The following is a 6,711-nucleotide window of genomic DNA, read 5'->3' as shown; positions in this document are numbered from 1 at the left end:
TTCCCAGTATTGACTGAACTACCCAGAATGTTAAGGGCTTGAATGGGATGAAATTTGTGAAATCCAGGAAAGTTTCCTGAGTGAATACACAGAGGAGCCTGCTCGGGAGGGTGCAATACCAGACCTTCTCTTAGGGAATGAGGCAGAGCAAGTCAGGGAGCACTTTGGCTCTGGTGACCATAATTCCATCAGTTTTAAGATAGCGATAGAAAAGGACAGGACAGCCCACAGGCTGGGGTCCTAAACTGGAGCAGAGCTAATTTTGGGGGAATTAGGTAGGATCTAGCAGAAGTCGATTGGGTGTGCCTGTTTGAAGGGAAAGGAATGAATGGAAAGTGGGAGGCTTTTAAGAGTGTGATATTGAGTCCAGGATGTTCCTGTTAGGATAAACCAGGCAAGTTGAAGGAACCTTGGCTGATGAGAGATATTGAGGCTCTGGTCAAGAAAAAGAAGGAAGCATGCATTGTGTTTAGGAGGTCGGGGACGAGTGAATCCCTCGATGATTACAAAAAGATAAAGAATACACTTAAGAGGGAAATCAGGAGGGCAAAGAGAGGGTAGGAGATGGATCTGGCAAGTCAGGTGAAGGAAAATCCCAAGAGGTTCTATAGCTATATTAAGAGTAAAAGAGTGGCTAGGGAGAGAGTAGGTCCCCTTGGAGATCAGCAGGGTCGCCTATGTATTGGTTTATTATTGTCACTTGTACCGAGGTACAGTGAAAAACTTGTCTTGCGTACTGATTGTAGAGGTCAATTCATTACACAGTGCAGTTACACTGAGTTAGTAGAGAGTGCATTGAGGTAGTACAGGTAAAAACAACAACAGAATACAAAGTAAAGTGTCACAGCTACAGGGAAGTGCAGTGCAGGTAGACAATAAGGTGCAAGGTCAAACAAGGTAGATTGTGAGGTCAAAAGTGTATCCCATAGTATAAGGGAACCATTCAATAATCTTATCACAGTGGGATACAAGCTGTCCTTGAGCCTGGTGGTATGTGCTCTCAGGCTCCTGTATCTTCTGCCTGATGGGAGAGGAGAGAAGAGAGAATGACCCGGGTGGGTGGGGTCTTTGATTATGCCGGCTGCTTCACCAAGGCAGCGAGAGTTGTAGACAGAGTCCATGGAGGGGAGTCTGGTTTCCGTGGTGCTGGGCTGTGTCCACAACTCTCTGCAGTTTCTTACGGTCCCGGGCAGAGCAGTTGCCGTACCAAGCCATGAAACATAGGATGCTTTCTATGGTGCATCGATAAAAGTCGGTGAGTGTCAAAGGGGACATACCGAATTTCTTTAGCCTCCTGAGGAAGTAGAGGCACTGGTGAGCTTTCTTGGCTGTGGTGTCTTCAGCCACAGGAAATGGGGGTGGGATTTTTGACGAATATTTGTCCTTGGTGTTTACTGAGGAGAAAATCATGGGTGCTCAAGAGATAAGGAAAACAAATGGAGATGTTTTGGAGGACATTCGTATTACCAGGGAGGAGGTATTTGCAGCCTCACAGCACAGCCTAGGGCGTGACCGAGTACATCTTCGGACTTTGTGGGAGGCTAGACACGAAATTGCAGAGGCCCTTGTGGAGATATTTGTTTCATCGCTAGCCACTGGTGAAGTTCCTGAAGACTGAAAGGTGGCTAATGTCGTTCCGTTGTTTACAAAGGTAGCAAGGACAAGCAAGGGAACTACAGGCCGGTCAGCCTAAAATCATTGGTGGGGAAGTCACTGGAGGGAGTTCTGAGGGACAGGATCTACTAATGTTCGGATAGAAAGAGTCTGATTAGGAGGAGTCAGCACGGCTTTGTGCGTGGAAAATCGCGCTTGACGAATCTTTTCGAGTTTTTTGAAGTGGCAACCAAAAGGTTAGAAGAGGGTAGGGCGGTGGATATTGTCTACATGGACCTCAGCAAGGGCTTTGACAAGGTCCTGCATTGCAGGCTGTCTGGAAGGTTAGATCCCATGGAATCCACAGAGAGCTAGTTAGGTGGATTCAAAATTGGCTCGGAGGTAGGAAGCAGACGGCAGTGGTTGAAGGTCGTTTCTTGGAACGGAGGCCGGTGACTAGTGGTGTGCCGCAGGGGTCGGTGTTGGGACCCTTGTTATTTGTTATTTATAGAAATGATTTGGAATGTGAATGCCCAAGGCTTGATCAGTAAGTTTGCAGATGACACGGTGGGAGCTGCAGAGGTGTTGTTGATAGTGAAAAAGTTTATCGTAGATGATAGGGGGATCTTGATCAGTTCGGGAAGTGGGCCGAGGAGTGGCAAATGGATTTCAATACAGATATGTGTGAGGTGATGCATTTGGAAAGTCAAAACAGCGTAGGACTTGTACTATGAATGGTGGGGCACTAGGGAGCGCAATGGAACAGAGGGATCTTGGAGTACAAGCGCATCATTCATTGAAAGCGGCATCACAGGTAGACGGGGTGGTGAAAAGGGCATTTAGCACACTGGCCTTCATCAGTCAGGGCAATGAGTATAGGAGTTGGGATATTGTGTGGCAGTCGTATGTTGTTGGTGAGGCTGCACTTGGAGCACTGTGTACAGCTTTGGTCACCCTGTTATAGGAAAGACGTGGTTAAACTGGGAAGAGCGCAGAAAGGATTTACGAGGATGTTGCCAGGACTGGAGGGCCTGAGTTATAGGGAGAGGTTGGCCAGGCTGGGTCTTCATTCCTTGGAGAGGAGGAGAATGAGGGGCGACCTTATAGAAATGTTTAAAGTTATGAAGGCGTAGATAAGGTGATGGTAACAGTCTTTTCCCCAGGGTAGAGGAGTCCAAAACTAGGGACCATAGGTTTGGGGTGAGAGGGGAAAGATTTAAAACGGACCTGAGGGGCAACCTTTTAATGTAAAGGGTGGTGAGTGTATGGAACGAGCTGCCAGAGGAAGTGGTTGAGGCAGGTACAATAGTATCATTTAAGAAGCACTTGGATAGATGCATGGAGGGGTGGGTCTTGGAGGGATATGGGCCGAACACAGGAAATTGGGACTAGCTGGGTGGGCACTGTGGTCTATGTGGACTGATTTGGCCGTACAGTCTGTATTCATGCCATATTGCTCCGTGACTGAGTATATTAAGGGGAAAAGAGTATCTAGAGAGAGAATAGAGCCCATCAAAGATCAAAGGGGACATCTTTGTGTGGAGCTGGAGGAGATTGGCAAAGTACCTGATGAATATTTCTCCTCTGTTTTTACCATGGAGAAAGACACGAAGACTTCAGAACAAGGAAAAGTAAATGGGGAGGTCTTCAGGATCGTCTGCATTACAGTAGAGGTGGTGCTGGATGTCTTAAAATGTACAAAGGTGGACAAATCTCCAGGGCCTGTCCAGGTATATCCAAGCACACTGTGGGAGGCTAGAGAAAAAATTGTGGAAGCCCTGGCTGATATATTTGCGCTATTTTCAGCTACAGGTGAGATGCCGATAGACTGGAGGGCAGCGAACGTTGTGCCATTATTTAAGAAGGGCGGCAAAGAAAAACCTGGAACTATAGACCAGTAAGTCTAATGTGTGTGGTAGGCAAGTTATAGGAGAGGATTTTGAGGGATGCGATGTATGTACCTCTGGAAAGACGGGTTGATTAGGGGTAGTCAGCGTGGCTTTGTGCATGGGAGGTCAGGTTTTGATGATGTGACCGAGAAAGTCGATGAGGGCAGGGGTCGATATGGACTTCAGTAAGGCCTTTGATGAGGTTCCACACAGTCGGCTGCTCTGGAAGGTTAGATCGCATGGAATCCAGGGAGAGCTGGCTAATTGGATACACAATTGGCTTGATGGTAAAAAGCAGAGGGTGATGGTGGACGGTTGTTTCTCGGGCTGGAGGCCGTGATTAGTGGTGTGCCTTAAGTCGGTGCTGGTCTCATTGTTGTTAGTCAACTATATCAACTATTTGGATAAAACTGTACAAGGCATGGTTAGTAAGTTTGCAGATGACACTAAAGTCGGTGGTATAGTGGACAATGAAGAAGACTTTCAGAAATTATGGCGGGATCTTAATCAGCTAAGTGGGCCAAGGAATGGCAAATGGAGTTAAACTCGGATAAGTGTGAGGCGTTGCATTTTGAAAAATCAAATCCAGGTAGGGCTTTCACAGTGAATGGCAGAGCCCTGGGGAGTGTTGCAGACAGTGGGCCCTTGGAGTACAAGTACACGGTTCACTGAAAGCGGAGTCGCAGGTAGACAGGGTGGTGAAGAAGGCTTTTGGCATGCCGGCCTTCAGTCAGGGCACTGAGTATAAAAGTTGGGTGGTCAGGGTGCGGTTGTACAGGACACTGGTGAGGCCGCCCTTGGAGTATTGCGTTCAGTTTTGGTCGCCCTGCGACAGGAAAGATGTTATTAAAATGGAAAAAGTGCAAGTCTTTTCCGCAAGGATATTGCCAGGACTTGAGGACTGAGTTATAGGGAGAGGTTGGACAGGGTAGGGCTATTCCTTGGAGCGTAGGAGACTGAGAGGTGATCTTAAAGAGGTCTATAATATCATGAGGGGCAAGTGTTGTGGGACAAGTTCGAGGTCTCGAAAGTGAAGGACTCTGAACACAGTCTGGCAAGGAAGGATTTTATTTACAAAGACACACACACACACACACACACAGTTTATAGTGAGCGTGGGCAAATCGCAACAGGGGTAAGATGCACACGCACACAACGAACTGGGTACATACAATCAAGGAACAGTCAATACGATACCTGCCACCCCTTGTTCAGTGCAGGCATGGCTCTATGCTACAGCGATATCCTAACTAATTTCTCTTAAACAGTGCACAGCTTACCTCGGCATCCCTCAGAGACAAAAGAGACAGAACCAGGCATATGGCGCTCTTTATACTGCTGGAGCACTGCTGGGTGGTCCAGCCCAGGTGGTTCAAACAGGCCAATGACCTGAGGCCAGGTACAAAGGTGCTTAAAGGGACCAATGGTCAAGTGTGCCCTGATGGGTGGGGTGGAGCCAAACCTTGATTGGCAGTGGTGTGTCTTCTGACCAGGTAGGGGCAGTGCTGTCATGTGACAGCCACGACCCTCCACAATACAGCAAGATAGGGTGAATGCGCATAGTCTTTTTCCCAGGGTTGGGGATTCGAGAACTAGAGGGCATAGGTTTAAGTCAGAGGGGAAAGGTTTAGTAGGAACTTGAAGGGCAACTTTTTACACAAAGGGTGGTATCTATGTGGAATGAGCTGCCAGAGGAGGTGGTTGAGGCAGGTACAATAACAACTTTTAAAAACAGTTGGACAGGTTCATGGGTTGGAAAGGTTTTAGGTGGTTATGGGCCAAATGCTGGCAAATGGGACTAGCTTGGATGGGGCATTTTGGTTGGCATTGATAAGTTGGGCTGAATGGCCTGTTTCCCTGCTGTATAACCCTATGACTCTAATAAATATAACAATATCTACAGCGACGAGTGCAAAACTACTGAATAGTGCAAAGACTGCAGTGCATTCTGAACTACTGTGTAAAGAAAGGCTAAAGTGACAAAGAAGAAATAACTGAGAGGGGCAGGATTCAGAGTCTGAGCACATAGCAACACCACTGGGAAGAGGATGTAAAAGAGGTGATTGGATCAGAAGTCTGGTAGCAGTGGGGGAGAAGCTGTTCTTAAATCTGGACATTGGGACTTTCGAGCTCCTGCATCTTCTCCCAGAAGGTAGAATAGTAGTGGAAATCCTGTCTCACAAATCTGATTCAGTTTTTTTGACGAGGTAATTGATGAAGGCAGGGCAGTAGTGGTGATGTATGTGGACCTTATCAAGGTCTTTGACAAAGTCTGACACTGTAGGCTGCTACAGAGTGTTAGGGAACTTTGGATCCAAGTTGTGTCAGCAAACTGGATGCAAAATTGTCTTGGTGATGGGAGGCCGACGGGTGTTTTTCTGACTGGAAGTCTATAAACAGTGGTGCACCATAGGGATTGTTGCTGGGATCATTGTGGTTTTCCATGTGTATAAATGACTTGGATGAGAATATAGGTGGGCTGCTCAGTAAGTTTGCTGATGACACAAAAATTGGTGGTGGTAGAAAGAGAAGAAGGTTGTGAATGGATACAGAGAGACTTAGTTGGAAAGTTGGCAGTGGTGGCCGATGGAATTTAATCCAGACAAGTGTGTGATCACCATTTTGCGACGTCAAACACTAATGGGACAAATGCGGGGTCCTTGAAGTATTAATGTACAGAGGGACCTTCGGTACATGTTCATAGCTTCATGAAACTGGAGACATCAGTGGATGGAGTAGTGAAAGAGACTTTTGCCATGCTTGCCTTCGTAGGCTGAAGCACTGAGTTTAAGATTTGGGACGCCAAGTTGCAGCGGTACAATACATCAGTCAGGCTGCCCCTGGAGTATTGTAGACAGTTCTGATCACCACACCACAGGCAGCATTAGAAACAGTGGAGAGGAGATTCACCAGGACGTTGCCTGGATCCGAGGGCGTTATTTATGAGGAGAGATTGGATAGGATGCTTTTATTCTCACTGGAACCCAGGAGGCATTTAATACTCAATCAACGTTACAAATCCTGTCGTGGTCACGTTGTTGTTTGTGGGAGCTTGATGTGCGTTCATTTTCTGATAATAATACAATCATAAAACATTTCAAGCAACGAGGAAGCCGGAAGGCAGTGACAGGCGCTGTTTAAATGCAAGTCTGCAAGCTGTTTACAAAGGACTACATTACCCAGAAACCACCGGGCCAGCGGAAGCCGCTTGTTCCGGGGCGCGGGCGTC

Source organism: Pristis pectinata, chromosome 12 (genome assembly GCF_009764475.1).
Source record: "Pristis pectinata isolate sPriPec2 chromosome 12, sPriPec2.1.pri, whole genome shotgun sequence".
NCBI classification, from domain to species: domain Eukaryota; kingdom Metazoa; phylum Chordata; class Chondrichthyes; order Rhinopristiformes; family Pristidae; genus Pristis; species Pristis pectinata.
This window is presented reverse-complemented; position numbering follows the sequence as displayed.